At 26.3% G+C, this 18,123-nt stretch overlaps 1 pseudogene; it reads left to right on the top strand.

The window, feature by feature from the left end:
• The first annotated feature begins 314 nt into the window (after positions 1 to 314).
• Positions 315 to 2,882, top strand: LOC147067683 (uncharacterized; annotated as a pseudogene).
• The last annotated feature ends 15,241 nt before the right edge of the window (positions 2,883 to 18,123 follow it).

Genomic DNA, 18,123 nt, shown 5'->3' on the forward strand with positions numbered 1-18,123 from the left:
TATTCCTTCTTTTAGAAATATTTGATAGAACTTATTAATATCGTCTTTTTAAAATATTTGATAGAAACCATTTGATGGTGAGATTAACTCCTTCCTTATTGAAAAATTCAATATCAATAAATTTTTTGAGATTTTATAACATTTTTGGGAATTATTGAACCATTTCTTTTAATTTTTTTGGATAGTAATTTTTTCTTTATCTCCACAATTTCTAAAATGTAATTATTTATTCCTTCTTTTATATTTCTTTGATAAGAATTATTTATTCCTTCTTTTTAATTTTTTCTTGTATTATTTCAATTACATAAATATTTTTTTTGTGATCCCCTCAAATGGTCGATCTTACAATGGACAAGGTCCATAAATTGATGCATAACCAGTCGAATATCCGTAACATCTCTGTGATTGCGCATGTCGATCATGGAAAGAGTACACTTACAGATACCTTAGTTATTAAAGCGAAAATAGCTTCGGTTGATAGTGGAGGTGGTCGATATATGGATACGCGAGCTGATGAACAGCAACGTGGTATAACTATCAAATCCACCGCTATTTCAATGCAATTTTCCATGAAAGAAGAGACATTAGAAACTTATTGTCAGGAGGAATTCTCAGGAAATGATTTTTTGATCAATTTAATTGATAGTCCTGGTCACGTCGATTTCTCATCTGAAGTTACAGCAGCATTGAGAGTTACTGATGGTGCTCTTGTGGTAGTTGATTGTGTGGATGGTATTTGTGTGCAAACCCAGACTGTTCTTCGCCAGGCTGTTTCCGAAAGAATTAAACCTACTCTTTGTTTGAACAAACTTGATCGTGCTCTTCTTGAGTTAAAAGTTAGCAAAGAAGACTTATTTACTAACTTAAGAAAGGTGGTTGAAAACTTCAATTCTACTTTACAAACAATAGGACTCGCCTATGATAATCCAGAATTTAGTGTTCCGTCATTAGAACCCGAACTAAATGAAGTTTCTTTCTGCAGTGGTTTACAGCAATGGGGATTTACACTTCGACAGTTTGCAAGTTTTTATCTCTACAGATTTAAGAAGAAAGATGTTAAGGATGCCGAGGCAAAGTTTTGCAAGTTATTGTGGAGCACCAAAATGTACTTTACAAGTGACGATCCATTCGATGAGACTGGCACCTTTGTAAAGAAAGGTCCAAATGAGAGACGACCATTCATTGTTTTTGTTCTTAATCCAATATATAAGGTGACAGAAATGTGCAATAATGGTGATATACAGGGCATTAAAGATTATCTCGCTAAATTTAAAGTTGATTGTTCTAAAGCAAATTTCTACGGAACCGGTAAAGAGCTCTTCAAGATTGTCATGAGAACATGGTTACCTGCTGCCGATGTGCTTCTCGAACAAATTATTTTACAATTACCATCACCGATCAAAAGTCAAAAATACAGAGCATCTCTACTTTATGAAGGACCAGAAGATCAGGCTATGGTAGCTATTCGAAATGCTGATAGTAGTGAAGAAGCCCCTTTGATGCTTTACATAAGTAAGATGGTTCCATATGGGGATAATAGGTTTATAGCTTTTGGCCGTGTATTTGCAGGAAGAGTTACGCCAGGAAAACCAGTTAGAATTCAGGGTCAAGACTATGTCCCAGGGAGTAAAAATGATTTATTCCATAGGAATATTCAACGGGCAGTGGTGATGATGGGAAAAGTTATTAAAGATGTTCCAGATTGTCCCGCTGGTAATATTATTGGTGTAATAGGAATTGATAATGAGCTGAAAAAGACAGGTACAATTACAAATTTTAGTGCTGCCCATAACATCAGGTCTATGAAGTTTAGTGTATCACCCGTTGTGAAATACAGTGTCAAGCCTAAAAACGCTTCAGAGCTTCCTAAATTGAAAGAAGGTCTTCTTAAACTGAGTAAGAGTGATCCTTTGTGTGTCATTAACTTTAATGACAATGGAGAGTGTACAATTGCTGGCGCTGGTGAGTTACATTTAGAAATTGCTCTTAGCGATCTTAGTAAAGAATATGCTCAGATTCCAATAGTGACAGGAGAACCATTGGTAAGTTATATCGAAGGAATCAGAGGCAGTACAAACAATTCCAAGATGTCAAAGAGTGCGAATAAACACAACAGAATATATATGACTTGTGATCAATTGGAAGAGGAAATTATTGATGGTATAGTGAACGGCAAGCTCGTAAACAAAGATCCTAAAGAGAGGGCAGCATTGTTTAGAGATAACCTTGATATTAATGATGATTGGGTTAAGAAGATTCTATTTTATGGACCCGAAGATAAAGGTCCTAATATTTGTGTTGATGATACGAAGGGAATAGCTTATCTCAACGAAATTAAAGAGTTTATGAGAGAAGGCTTTAGAGAAGTAACTACGAGAGGTCCACTTCTCGGTGAACAACTCAGAGGCGTAAGATTCAACCTCGTGGATTTGACTCTGCACGCCGATGCTATTCATCGAACAGGAAATCAAATTACAGCGCCAGTTGTGAGCGTATGTAAGGGGCTTATCATGAACTCTGATCCTATTTTATATGAACCACTTTTCTTCGTTGAAGTTAATGTCAGTAATGAAACAATGAGTGGTGTCGTAAATGCTTTGAGTAAAAGGAGAGGTAATGTCGAAGAATACAGAGATGAAAGAGGTGTAAGAACAACTGTAACGGGATACCTGCCTGTAAGAGAAAGCTTCGGTTTTAACAAAGAACTTATGAGCGAAACCAAAGGAGAAGCCAGCTCAGTTTTATCTTTCAGTCACTATAGCGTTCTCCCTGGTAGAGTTGATGTCCCGGACAGCATAACACACCAAACAGTTATGAAAATCAGAGAAAAGAGAGGTCTAGGGGAACTTAAGCTCGCAGAAGCATACTTCGATAGGCTATAAAGAAAAATAATTAAATTCGATTTAGTTACCATATTTTTGTAAAACACCCCTTTTCTACCCATATGAACTAAAGATACAGATCTTGTTTTTATAATTATATATATAATTTATCTATAGTAAATGTAAAAAATATTTAAAAAAACATAATATAAACAATTAATTGTGATATTATAAAAGATGCAACTCCTTATATAGATGAATGCATAATCGATCTTTTTTTAATGTTCATTAAACTTATTTATGCTGTCATATATGGGCATAAAAGTGAATTCGAACAACTTCTAGAAAGACTTCAAATATAAATAGTAAAGACTTTATAAAATATATAAAGTGACAACAAATATAATTTCAAAACTTCTAGAAAAAGCTTCAAAATGTTAATGATACAGTTTTCATAAAATATATAAAGTGACAACAAATATAATTTCAAAACTTCTAGAAAAAGCTTCAAAATGTAAATGATACAGTTTTCATAAAATATATAAAGTGACAACAAATATAATTTCAAAACTTCTAGAAAAAGCTTCAAAATGTAAATGATACAGTTTTCATAAAATATTTAAAGTCTACAAATAATCTAATGTCAAAACTTCTAGAAAAAGCTTCAAAATGTAAATAATACAGTTTTCATAAAATATTTAAAGTCTACAGATAATCTAATGTCAATAATTCTTGAAAGGCTTAAAATCAAAATAGTATTTATTTCATGAAATATTATACCTCTACAACTAATATAATGTAAAAACTTCTAGAAAGTCTTCAAAATTACAATACTTATAATTTCAAAATATTATACATCACAACTAATCTAATGTAAACACCCGAATTTCTACAAGGGAGAATAATAGTCGTAAATTTTTAAAAAACATATCACGATCTTATAAAATAAGATTACAATACTAATAATATTAGCTTTACTTGAAAGCCTTATATCAAAAAGGTAGTAAAAGGATTTATAATTTATACTTTTATTTTAAAAAACAAAGTGTAATTAAGAAAATACATATGAGACAGATATATTTTATATTTTACTGCCATAAAATACCATTCGATATAGAAGAATAAATAACTAAATGGTTATATAAGAATTAGTACTTACAACTAATACACAGATTTCGTACCATTATTTATAGCCATCTAATATAATTTAGAGCACTTTTTAATCGTTATGTACAATTTAATCATCATAAATTTTTTAAAGCTATGGTTACATTATAACTTTACAAAATAGATATTGGACTCTACATTGAGTGCCTTTTCTATGGTTATGTACGTATTTTCCTATTAATCTAAGCCACAAGATATGATATGTGTGTTTCACTCGAGTATGTTAAACAGGAAAGCCGTGTAGTTGGTGGTTTTATTGCTTTCCACCAAACACTAGAGAGCCTAGAGCTTGTAAGGGCAATAGCTTTACTAAAAATGTTGCTTGTTTTTTTACGCATTGCCAATAATAACTTCTATACCGATATGTTAGTATCACAATCGTAAAATAGCTTGACATATACATGAAAAACCCTTAATATTGAGGTTGAAATGCTATTTACGCATATTAATAACTTGTTAGTCCCATTTATGGCTGAAAGATCTTATATTTATTGCGTCATACTTCGATAAACATCTTCAGGATCTTCCTATTCTCATAAAAAAGGCTATAGAAACACCTATAATACAATCTGCTCGAAAATAGAATTCAGAAGAAAATTGTTGATATAAATTGATAGAAAAAGGTTGCTGTGCTGCTCTGATAGCATTATAGATTTGAAAAGTGGATTCTCTTGTAAAATATAAAAAACGCTTGATATCGAAGGATACATACGTGTTGCCTTGATAGTATTATAGACTTTAAAGGTGGATTATCCGTAAAATATGAATTGCGCTTATTATCAAAGAATAAATAAATGTTACTATGCTACTTTGATGGTATTATAGACTTTAAAGGTGGATTATCCTGTAAAATATGATTGGCGCTTGATATCAAAGAATAAACAAATGTTACTATGCTACTTTGATAGTATTAGAGACTTTAAATAAGGATTACTGTGCAAAAATAAAAAAAGTAAGGGTGGTATTGGAGAATAGATGCGTGATACTATGCGTATCTGCTAGCACTATAAACTTGAAAAGATATAATCACATATACATTAAAATACGCTCTTTTTTTAAGAATATTGCAAGAATAATTACTTTGAAAAATAAAAGATAAACATTTAAATAAAAACGATAAAGACAATTTATAGATGGTTAACTTAATTAATAATCTTAACATATAAATTTATCATGCTTGTAAAAATATTTATCATTTTGAAATAAATTTAATCAAGATCTGTCAAAATTTATCTATATGATATATTACATTAACAAAACAAATGAAATTTAATGGTATTAAAAAACATACACAACCTGATATAATGAAAAAATTCTGTGGCGTTATAATTTTTGTTTTTCTATTAACAATTGTCTTGTCGATGTTTATTTCACATAAAAGTCGCATAGAAAATTATTAAGATGAAAATGTTTCGGAATTTACAAACTAAGCTACGAAGATAATTTAAATATGTAAGCAATCACCAGTTCTCTTCTCTTAATACTCAATAGTTTAAAATTCTTGAAGTTCTAGAAAAAGCTCATGTTCACAATTTTTTTTTTCGGACAAACACACCATGATAATCATTGTAAATAAAATTATAAATTTCTTAGAAGATTTCTAAAACTCTAGTAACTTTATTGATTTATGACTTAAGATCAATTCGATGTGATCATTATGAATTTATTTTAAAATTTTAGCGGATCGATGATAAAATTATATACGAATGTTTTGAATTATGTCCAATATCCAATTATTTTAAATTATAGAAAATGTTCTAATAATGTTAACATAATTTAATTGAATAATCATCATTAGTTAAACTAAAAAAGAACAAAAAGGTATTTAGAGCAGCATAGAAAACCTCAAAAAAATAATAAAATTTTCTTTTTAAATATTTGTGTTGCGTACATCCTATTGTTTTATGCAGAATATAACCTATATATGATTTTTTGACCCAATAATCTCTTATATGTGCTGAAATTAGCCATAAGTTTTTATTTTATATAAAAGTTGCATCCAAAAAGACCTTCAGAATGGAAGTTTGTCTTTTCTAGGTCATGTTTTCGAATATAAACATGTAATAAATAAGGATCTAGATATAATAATAAAAAACCAATTAAATTATACGATTAGATTATTTACTATGATATATGCTCTAATTTTGAATTTAACTTTTTTTATTATAATAATAGTATTTTAACACATTGAATAAATAAATCAGCATTGCTCTAGATTACAATTATTAAAAGAATAAAATCAAATTATTTATAATACACGAGATTGTTATCTAAAATCTAATTTCACATAAAATTTGTTTGTTTTAAAAAAACAAATTCAATTATGTATAAATTTCTTTATTACCGTATTTAGGCAATTTATGATCCTAAAAAATCAGAAAATACACAATAGTTAAAATAACATAAATCTATACATCATCAGAACATAAAAATCCATAATAAAAATATCAGAATTATATTTATTTATCTGCTTTAAAGTACTAAATATTCTTTAATATTCCGTTCACTACGTATTTTAATATGTAAATTAGTCTGTTATCTGACCAGAAAAATCCACTAAAATGGTGTCTAAGTTATATTTGATTATCGTGCTCTTAATTACTAAAAATTATTTAATATTCTATACATCGCATATTTTCATATATAAATACATCTATGATTAGACCAGTTCATTATAAAAATATCTAGGATACATTTGATTATCAGCTATTTTTACCTTAATATTCTATACATTACTTACTTTCATATATAAATACATCTATAATTAGACCATCAGAACAAATACCAAGCCGAATAAGAAATTTATGTAAGACTAAATTTAATGCTGGGAATTTATTTAAAGCCATTAATGAACATGCAATATCACTCATAAATTACCATATAGGCGTATTGAAATTAGAACCTGAAGAATACATTAAACTTTATGATAAGATAAGTGATATTTTAAACGAATTTTCTATTCACCTCCAGCCTAGTAACAAACAAAGATTATATATAAAGAGAAATGAACTAGGACGTGGGCTATGTAATATCGAATTTAAAGCCGAGAAGATGATCTACCAGCTAAAAAATTTGCTTGAAAACAGTAAAAACAGTTCACCGAGGGGGGCTGCAATTTTAAAAGTTGAAAAAGATAACAAGACACATCTCTCACTAATTGAAGAATATCTTAAAAATAAATATCATGCTAATATCACCGACTCCGAAACACTGGAGAAAAATCAGCAAGAAAGTATATTGAGTAAAATAAAAGAAAAACCATTCAACCAAAAACCTTTTGAAGCCAAGAATAATGATTTGGATGATATTGTTGGATCAACAGGATGGATAAAAGATGGCAACATTAAACCAAGTGAAGAAGGAAAATCTTGTTTTATTCAAGACAGAAATGTGTTTTTCGGGTGAGAGGAATAAATGCCCACATTTTAACGAAACCATGAAAACAATGTATCACCTTGCAACAAGATGCAAGAAAATGTTAGGGCATAATTACACGCGAAGACACAATGAAGTTATAAGATGTATCTATTTCCACCTATCAAGACGATACAACTTAAAGAAAACCAAAAAGAACAGAACTCACTCAGTACAAGAGATCTGCGATAACGAAAATGCAGAAATAAAAGTTGATAACCGAATTAAAACAGATATTATAATCAAAAAAAATAGACTTGATATTTTTCTATATGATAAAAAAGAAAATATGATGCCGCTGATTGAAATAGGTATAACTAGCCTTGATAACTTAACCGAAGTTGTGAATGAAAAATATAGGAAGTATGACATCTTGGCGAATTAACTTAGTTTAATTTACAAATGTAAAACAAGAATAGTACCATATGTGATGACTTGGGATATTGTGGTCACAAAATATCATTAAAAATATGTTAATGAGTTAAAAATACCGGACGAAGTAGAACCATCACTTTCGCAAGACACCTGAACTCATCTCATTTGAGAGAATCAGAGCAGCTGATGAAGATAGATCAGGGGAAGGTGTCAAAAGATGCATCAAGGTGCTGTGCAATTTTCCCAACACTCTGACTACGTCTAAATAGATAAAAAGTAAATTTACCTATAAATATATAATATATTGATTAGACCATTAAAATAGGATTTATAAAAATTTAGATGATACTATCTAACAATCACTATATATAAACTTTATTTCTGATAAAATCTACACAGACAAAACCTGACATTAAATTTAGGATTGGCGTAATGGAATAATAATATTAAATGGAATACACAGATTCACACATCTTTTATCATATAGAAAGAAATTTAGTGTAGATTGATTTCTACATTACATAAAGAAATTCATGTTCATTTTTACCTGTTAATGTACATTATGGTGATAAAACAATTGAGAAATCCATATGGCATAGCCTTTTACATAATTTACTATTAATTTCAAAATAATTTTAGAATTTCTGTATTGGAATAGAACTTATTTCAATATCGATAATATTGTTTGTATGTAAATTATATAAAATTGTACAACAAACGAATATAAATAATATCAACTTACCATAGAAAAATATTGAAAAACAAAATACAACAAGGCAGATTTGGAACTAGTCATTCTGTTTTAATAAATTGAAAAATCAGAAATAAATTTTATGCTCATATTTCTAATAACCCGCTGACTATATAAATTAAAATTTACAATCTTCGTATTTTTTTATTTCTATTTAATCAAAATTTGTAATATTTATTTTTATATGGTAATTTTAAATTTGAAATACGATGAAGCATATTATCTCAGATGAAATTCCGTTCTTGTATTTTTTCTGTAATAAAAATTAAGAATAATAATTACAACTATTATAATATATTCTTTCTGCTTATACCGTTATCTTAAAATCAATTTTTTTGGATTTATAATACTAAATTCCCAAGTTATTTCCTATATTTCTGAAAATATTCCATGAATGACGATTCTATAGTCTAAGAAACTATATAAACAATATATTTTTATATAAATTTTGTATTAAAACTTATACTTCCCGTTTAAATTAAGAACAAGTTGTAATATTTTGCATAAATAAGAGAATAAATAATGAATTATATTACAATTGTCGGTTTATGGAATTATTCGAATGTTTAAGCTTGCAATATTTTAGCCCTAATATAGTTTATTTTCGCGTGACTTAACTAAAAAATTTTCCGGGGCTATCACCTTAATAAAAAAGATTTGTTACGCTTGCCTGTTTTTTTTTGAACTATATATAAGTAAGATTCTTAGCAATTTATATTTTATATGCTTAATCCAAGGTTTATTTTCTTTTATAACACAAAAACCCCCCAAAAAGTCACAAACATGGAAACTATATTAATCTATTTATAGTAAATTTTAAGAAAATAGTGATTTCGAATCGATATATTACAAAAAAAAAGGTTTAAATTATATAATAATAGAAAAATGCAGAATCGGTTTCGTAAAACATAAATTATAAACATATAAATATTATAGATCTAAAATTTAGATCAGATAATATATATTCATTTTTATATTTAAAAAATGAATTGCCGAAAATTATCTCTCAAGAGAACAGAAATTACTAAAATCAGTGTTTAAATCCAAAACATAAAATATAAGCAAAAAGTTTTCGCGAAAATAGAAAAGAATGTAAAACTTAAAAGGTTTACTTTTTTGTAAAACAATACGACTTCTTTTTATAATAAAATGCTTGCAAAAATATATTTACAAAGAATTAACGGTTTATAATGTGTGATATTTACTATATAAAATATATTTTATGACTCAAGAAATTTACAAAACACTTTTTTGAAAATAATGACATAGCATTTATATTTTCTAGCTGAAATCACGAAAAGTATTATTTATATTTAACTGGTTTCTTAAGTATCACATATATTTCATCATAATTTATACAAATTTTAGAATTACTAGTGATGCACAAGCCAAAAATATCTAGCAATATTTAAAAATGTTTTCGATTTTAGGAAATTTAACTAAGGATAAATTTTTTGGGAAGTTTTCATTATAAAAATTTTCAAGAACCAATTTACACTATAAATTCCGTAAGTGTAATAAAAGCAGAGATCTAATGTGTTCAATAGAACTTTGAGAATGATCAAAAGATCCCCCCTACTTTAAATTTATATTTGGTATATTACGTCAAATAATTATACAAAGATATTTGATATTCTTTTTAACAATATATTCAGAGGAATTTTAGAATTTATATACCTTTGAACTGATAATATTTAAAATACAACTGTTATTATTAGAAGTATAATATTCATAAACGCAGATTATATGAATTACTTTTTATGATATAACACGATTTTATTGTAAAGATTTAAAATGAAAAAATTATATGATTTGTTTTAGCAATGTTTTGAAAGTATAGAAATTGAAACATAATGTACAATTTGAATTTTATTTGTATGATATTTGCATATAATACCACCGTTTTCGTTCTTATTAGGTGGATTATCAAGTTTTTTTTTTGATATATTTAATGCATGCTTACCGATTTATGATTTTTATATTTTAATTAAACAACCAAAAAAATATAGAAAACGGCGCAGCAGATTATAACTGAAAAAAGGCAAAGATTTAAATATGACACGTAAACCAAAAAATTTCAAGTATGATAAAAATATAAACTTTATCATATTATTTAAAATATAAATAACATGTATTTATAACAAGAAAATGCAGAAGAACTTATGAAAATATGTTTTACCAGAAAATAAACACATACCCAGTTAAAAATTCATTAGATGAATAAGACCATACACTATAACATGGAATATATTGTCTTAAATTACCATAAGTTGTAAATAAGTTATTAGTAATCGCATCAACATATAAAAAAGAGTCTAAAATTACTATAATTTGTATATTAGGATTTTAGTAACGCTAAAACATATAATATAGAGGCTAAAATTACCATAAGTTGTATATTAAGGAGTTAGTAATCGCCACAAGATGGAATTAAGGTGTTATAAATGCCAAGTGAAAAACGATATGCATGCAAAGTAATAGGAATAGTCACAAGTAAAAAATTTGAATTTATAAGTCTTTAAATGAGAAGATACAGATCGTAAAGATTACTTGACTTTATGTAGTTTTAATAAGGCCGAGTCAAAAACTTGAATTATTTTTTTTCAGGTGAATATACACAGTCAGAATTATTTCTTATAAAGGCAACAGAATTTTTTTAGCCACATCTGCACGAAAAGGCTGAAATAGCGTTTTCTTAAATATATTAAGTGGTTAAAAAACAAATTAACTCAATAATAAAAATATTACTTTGTCATGATTTAATATATAGTTCATTTTTGTAATATTGAAATACGAACTCTAGGTAGCACTATAGCTAAAAATTGACTCATTTAGAAATTAAACAACAACATATGTTTTAGATAACAAAATGTATACACTAGTTAAATAAATTTAAAGACAGTTATAGTCAGTTATACGATCCTTGTATGCCTTTGAAGTTGATTTTCGTGCAATTATGTTGTTTTATAGTGTCACTTCGTTAAAAATATTTGATGTTATCAGATTCATAATTTTTAAATTTGTTGAAATTAAGAGATGGATATCTAAAAACCATTGTTTTTATATACAAATTTAAACTCACAGGCTAATAGACACTGTAAAATAATTCTAAGATGTTTGAAAATGCAAGAGGTACATGTGCAGACTCTTTTGTTGTAATTAAAGAAAAGAAACAAGAATTTTCACCGATTATTGATTCTTTAAAAGAAAAATGTATTTTTCAAAAGCATAGTGGACGATATAACATAGTGAATTTTTTATATCCACCATGCAGATTTTGATACTTTTACCCGTAGTCTATACTTTCTAGTTTTATGATGGTAAACATATTAAACAAAGTAATCATGCGCTGTAAATCGATACAAGATTTCAAAATTAAAAACATGTAAAATAGGCTTCATTGATAAAAATGGAGATGAATTAATGCCATTTAAAGATGTGAATATTATTTAGAATATCTAAATAAGAATGAAATGCAGCTTTTTATGCTCTTTTTTTTGTATATTCAACCCAAAATCCACAGTAAAGCACTTTAATTTTTTTGATGTGATTTTATATATATAAAAAAACAAAAAGTTGTTTAGCGAAATGTCAAAACCCTCTAAAAAGACTTGATGGTACTTATAATGTTTGTTTTTTGCAAAACCTGAATAGTGTAATTACTATTCTTAAGTGATATTTTTTTTTATTATATAATTAAAAAAGAATGAATAAAGGCTCCTCAAGATATTAGTTATTCAAATAACAGGACCAATTATGTAATATGCGGTATAATATGATTTTTAGCAATATAAAATTTTTCGAGCAAAACTTTAAGTTGCTCTACTAAGCAGATTTATTATACACCACATTCTTTTTATACGTTTATAATTTTATCAATGCATATTATTCTTTCAAGACATATTGATTCAACTGTTTTCCTCAATCCTATTGTTTGTGAGTATGATTTATCTAGACTTGGGCTTTTTCACAAAAAACATTTTTATGAAAAACCATTTTGTTTTTTTATTTTATCATATAATTATTGGATTTTTAAAGTCGAATATTATCCTTGATATATTTATTTATATTAAGCCTAAATTATCTGTAATAATTTTAGTTTTTGTTCTCAAGCACAACTTCTTGATCTCTCATGCGCACAGCATATTTATACCATCGACTATTTTTTCCACTCTGAAGTCTTCTTCAATACCTCCCCACTGTTAAAGACTTTTGAACTCAAAGTTTGAGCTCAATTCTAAGGTTTGTATATGTGCCTCAATCTGGTTAGTTATTATCTCTTGATCATTCATACATTTCATATTAGGGTTATACATCATTTAAGTGTCTGTGAAGTTTGATGTATATTTAATTTAAATTAAAAAAATGATTTTAGAAATATGCATGAATTGAACCTTCGAGAGTTAAATTCCGCAATATCTGTTAAAGTTTTTCTTATAGTGAGATTTAAATAAAATAATTGACAAACGTCTAATGCCACTTTATAAAAGTTTACGCTGCTTTACATTATTATTTCATCATAAACTTAATTAAATTGCAATATTGAATTGAAATAATAACGCAGTTTCTTATCAATTCACTAAATGGAATAAATCATTAATATATTTGTTGTTATAACATATTATGTCTACGATAAAAAAGTAATATAATTACGTTGATTGAAATGGGTATAACTTGCCTTTATAACTTAAATGAAGTTAAGAATGAAAAATATAGAAAGTATGACATTTTGGTGAATGAACTTGGTTTAATTTACATATATAAAACAAGAATAATATCATATGTAATGACTTGGGATGGAGTGGTTACAAAATTACATAAAAAATATGTTAATGAGTTCAAAATCCAGGACGAAGCATACATACAAGCTCTCACACTTCGCAAGACACTTGAACTCATCTCATTTGAGAGAATAAGAGCAGTTGATGAATATAAATAGTTGAGGTGTCAAAAGATGAATCAAGAAAATGTGAAAAGTTTACAATTGCCTGACCACGTCTAAATAGATAAAATTAATAATAAGAAACTTAACCCATAAATAAATGTAACATATTATGTCTATTTAAAAAAATTCATGATATAATAGAACAGATGAAATGATTCTAAGCAAAAATATCATTTTTTTTAAATTATTGTCATATCGATTCACCTATAATCGACCCCACACCATAATATTATTAACGAAAGCAGATCTCTATTTTCTATTTAGAAAAGTGTGTATCTTATTTTATCTAAAATTTATTCAAAATAAATTAAAGCAACATATAGGAATTATATTGAACCATCTAAATGAAATTTTGTTTTTATATATAAAGCACACATTTCGTTTTTTTGTACCAAAATATTTACAAATCTTTTTAAAAATATCGAAAAGGTTTTTAAAGAATAGTTTTGATGTTTTTTACATATTTATTGCATATCAAGAGCCCATTGAAACTATTTTAAAAGTATATATTAATAAAAGCTTGTTAATTCATATTCAAATATTATTAAACAGGGTTATTCTTTTTAATTATAAGAGATTTTTAAATGGCCTGCTATAGTAAAACATATAATCAATATACAAATAATTTAAAGAAACGACAATAATTATAATAAATGAATTTGAATTTCATAAAAATTCAAAGAAACACCAATAATTATTATAAATGAGTTTAATTTTCATTTCATCATCATGCAAATATTTAAAAAATCCCATACATTATTATAATGAGTTTGAATTTTACTTCATCAATATTTAAAGAAATGCCATAAATCATTATAAAAGAGTTTAGACTCCATATTAATAATATAAAGAGAAAAGCCATAATTATAATAAATGAATTTGAATTTCTTAAATATTCAGAGAAACACCAATAATTATTATAAGTGAATTTAAACTTCATTTCATCATCATGCAAATATATAAAGAAATCCCATACATCATTATAATGAGTTTAAATTTTATTTCATGAAGATATAATTCGCATAAATTTTATTCACAAGTTGCTTATCGGATTCGATTAAAATGACGAAAAAAATTTCTTATTGGACATTATTTTATCCTAAAAGCAATCATTGATTTGATGTCTTTGACATTTAATTTACCATTTGAATGCATTTTAATCACAGATTTATATTATGAATTATCCATCATCGGATTGAAAAACAGTGAAAGAGAAAATAGAAATGCGAAAGAATATACTTAGGATTTAAACTTGAAAATTAAATGTTTTATCGAGCAATATTTAATCAAGTTTTCATCTCATTTTAAAACAAAAAGATGCACAATCTTGTAACACACCAAATTCATAATTTTATATTTTATTGCTGGCTATACATTTACAGTTTAATAATACCGTTCTTAATTTTGATTTTCTTTAACATGTCAAATTATTTGACACATTATTAATATTATATTTCTACTTTAGTAACTTTACAATCAAGTGATAACAACTATTAAGGAATATATAAATTAACCAAAAAATATAGTTTTAATGATAGATGGATTCAACAATATTCTGGTAACAATATTTTTGATTATTTTACTGATATTTGCGGCTACTGCTAAATTACTGGAAAATTATGATCCAGAGTTAGAGTACCTACAGGGTGATGATGTTAGACAAAGAAAATTATATAGAAGTGTAAGCTATCCTAGTAGCTATTCATGCAGAGGAAGAGATAATTTTAAAGACATTTTCACGGGTAAAAATAGCTAAAATAGTAAAGTACTAATAGATTAATAAAGTCTACTTCTAAATTATTTTTTTAAATTACAAGAATTTTAACTACATATAAATAAAGTTGAGTTTCTCACGATACAATATAATTTAATATTTTTTTATTTTTAAGGAATTATAACCAATAATCTCACCCTTACTTAGTTTTATTTACATTGCTTAATAATCTATTAAAAAAATAATCATTCTACTCATTCGATCATTCAGGGTCTCACACATTCAAAGATAATTAAAAAAAATATATAAACGAATTACTGGTATAAATAAATAATAATATATAAACCCGCTGGTCGAAACATATGTGATGTTACGGGAATAAAAAAACACAAAAAGTATATGAATCCATAAAAGTACCGGACCGAATAAGGTGATTAATTTAAGCCATTATTTATGGTATAACCACCGAATTTGAAGGCATCTATAGAGAAGATGTGATAATAAAATATAACACAAGGGATAAAGCACATAGTAAAAAAAATATGCGCCTTTAAAAAATATTTGCAATGGTTCAATAAAAAATAATGAAAATCTATATCGAAATAAATTCTTTAATAAAAATTTATATATAGACACTTATTCTTCATTGCAAAAAACTCAAATTAAAACCTTTTTATACACTAACAAGAGATAGAATTTTTACAACACACATAAAAATTTATTTCCAAAACATATTTATCGTATAAAGATTATAACTGATCTTTTTAAAAATTATATGTTAGCTAGTTTTAGGATTTAAAACACCTATTACGGCGCATAAAAACCCATTATAAATCCACTATTTCAAAAAAAAACATGAAATTTCTGTGAGCTTATATTATGTGTATAAGCAATTCAAGTACATAAACCTATACTGGATTTTTGAAGCCAGATTATCATATAAAATGTAATTTTTAACTAAATAATCAGGCGAGGCATGATCATATACAGGTTGTCACAAACAAATATAACATTAGATAAATATTTATATTAAAAGTAAAAAATTAGAAAAACTACTTATAAATTAAAAAAAGATATTCTCGAAATTTTTTTCAATTATAATCTTGTTCTACTGGTTCTAAAAAATTGTAATTATTCTTTTAAACCATATTATTTTTATCTCGTCTATTTTATTAGCAGACTCATTAGAGAGTATTTTTATTAGTTTTGGGATAATGTATATTGGAGGCACAAGTTATACTGATTCGATTGTAATATTTGTGCGAATGACACCCCATGATCATTCTAAATTATTCAACTTTTTAGTATGGCTTCTAACGTGTTTTAAATCAATGAAAATAAACGGATAAAGAAAGAGACAGAAAAATACTTATTCGAATTTATTATATTTGGCAAAAAATTATATTATTTTAATATTATATCAAAAAAGCTATCGAAATTGTCAAATATAGCCAAATTAAAACCACAAGATACTATAAATTTATTTCATTGTAGATTTTATAAGCTTGACAAAAATATATGAATACTAAAATACATAAATAACCTTTTATTTTTAGAAGTTAAAATTAAGAAAAAAATAATATATATTTCATTTTCGAAGTGCATATTTAACACTAGATGACACATCGAAAATATTTTTTCTGTATTTCCGAACCATATCATATTAAAAATGCATAAAATCGGTTTTATTTGTTGTAGTTCAATAATTATTATTTTAATATATTTGCTTCAAGAAATTATCACAATCTTTGTAATTATAATAGGCCCATATTTTGTGGCAAAGTTGAGAGGAGCGAATCTTTTCTTTTTTAAATAAAAAATATATAGAAACATTACCATCTTTCGATTATGTTTATATAAATCAAGTTTTTGAATTTTTTTACATAAAAGATCCTTTATATAAATATTATTATGCACTGTTATTATTAAAGATACTCTTATTTCTCTAATTTTGCCTTTTATTTATTTTATATCAAAGATATAACTTTTTAAAGAATCTGCTTTTGTAATCCTTTGTTTTTAGATAAAACTTAAAGTGATAAAAGTATAAATTTTGAACTTAATTGGTGCGATGCTAATTTATTACATATTAGTAAAACAATATAAAAGGATTACAGTTATTAAATAAGATTTGCAAAAAAACACTCTTTTTTGTCTAAAATTCTGTTTTTAACTTTCTAATATATACGAAATATTGGAAATTATATCACAAACGCCCAATTTTAGCTATAAAAAATAGAATTTTTAGGTAGATATACAACACCCCGTAATCAAGTAGTATAAAAATTCCCTCTTTTGATAGAATTTACCATAATCATTTAGATTTATTTAAGTGAATATAGAAAATTATATAGTATTTTGAAATTTTTTTTGAAATATAGTGCCAAAACTGATATAACATTATAATTAAATCCTTACGAGTTTATTCTCTTATTTATAAGTCAATGAGAGATACATTAACCATGGACTATATTTTATATTAAACATGAAAGGCAAAAACGTTCGTCTCTATTATATTTATACAGCCTTTTCGTTTTTTAAATTCTGTGTATTAGCTTTTTGTTGTACAATGCAATATATTTAGCATAGATAATAAATCAAGAGCAGCAAAAATTTTAATAATGTGTGGTTCTACAGTGTTCATAGATATCAAATCCGACATCCAGTTCCCATTTTCATCCTTCTTATACAATAATAAACCGTCCATACCGACTCTCTTAATACATTAATATAAGTTGCTTTTTTTCTATGCGATGCAAGTGTAGCCAACCATTGCTACATGACTCTCTCGTATCTACAATATTCAAGACACAAGTGAGATCTGTTGACCAGAAACTCGATGAGACAAAACTTATGGTTGAACAGTGTTTATGAGGCTTTATAAGTATGAAGTTATAAAAATCATAATTGCTTTTTGCTATAATGCCGTGATTTG

This window comes from Rhyacophila brunnea, unplaced genomic scaffold (assembly GCF_057557595.1).
Source record: "Rhyacophila brunnea isolate RB1 unplaced genomic scaffold, BYU_Rbru_1.0 scaffold_34, whole genome shotgun sequence".
In the NCBI taxonomy this organism is placed as follows: domain Eukaryota; kingdom Metazoa; phylum Arthropoda; class Insecta; order Trichoptera; family Rhyacophilidae; genus Rhyacophila; species Rhyacophila brunnea.